Below are 915 nucleotides of genomic sequence, written 5' to 3' on the forward strand. Positions count from 1 at the left end.
AGCTGTGCATTCATTGAATGAGCACTGTGCGATGTCCGAACTGATTGCACTATATTTTATGTATAATCGTTTTCTTGAATTAATTTTAAACCTCTTAAATCTATTTTTTTTATCATTTTCAAAGTTTTTACATTCCTTGTTTTATTGTTGTGATTATGTTTTTCTTTTCTTTTTGTAAAGCACTTTGAATTACCATTGTGTATGAAATGTGCTATATAAATAAACTTGCCTTGCCTTGCCTAAAGTGTTCCCAATTTTTCCCTTAGGCTATACCGTTTCTGCGGTGTGCGCTGTTTTTATGTCTCATCAAAGATGGAAAGTATGGAGTTGTGTGCAGCATAGAGTAAAACACAACCCCTCCACAGTTTATTCATAATAAGTCTGACCTGGCTCATGCAAACATGCAAATTAAATGTCATAAGTGGCTTACTTCCATGAGTTGGATTGTTTTACACCAATTACCAGCTGCACCTGAGATCACTTTCGGGGACACATTTTTCCCCAAACTATAGCTACTAGGCATGGGCCAGTATGATAAGTTGACGGTATGATAACCTTAAGCAAAAATATCAATGGTTTCACGGTGATTGGGATCACAGCTCTAAAATTACTTATTTTTAAATGTCTGGGTAAAAAAATAAAAATAAAAATTCAATTCAATTGAATATGTTTTATTTTTAAAGGGGTCCTATTATGCTCTTTTACAAAGTCTTGATTTTGTTTTGGGGGTGTACTAGAACATGCTCTCATGCTTGGTGGTTTGAAAAACGCATTATTTTTCACATAATTTACATTATTAAAACACATTTCTCCCCATCCTGGCACAAACGGCTCGATTAGTTCCGGCTTTGATGAACTTCTTCATCGTCTCGTCTGATGCACTCAACCAAGCGTTCTAACCACAACCTCGCCCCT

Source organism: Sinocyclocheilus rhinocerous, unplaced genomic scaffold, assembly GCF_001515625.1.
Source record: "Sinocyclocheilus rhinocerous isolate Xijiao unplaced genomic scaffold, SAMN03320098_v1.1 scaffold2328, whole genome shotgun sequence".
Taxonomy (NCBI): Eukaryota; Metazoa; Chordata; class Actinopteri; order Cypriniformes; family Cyprinidae; genus Sinocyclocheilus; species Sinocyclocheilus rhinocerous.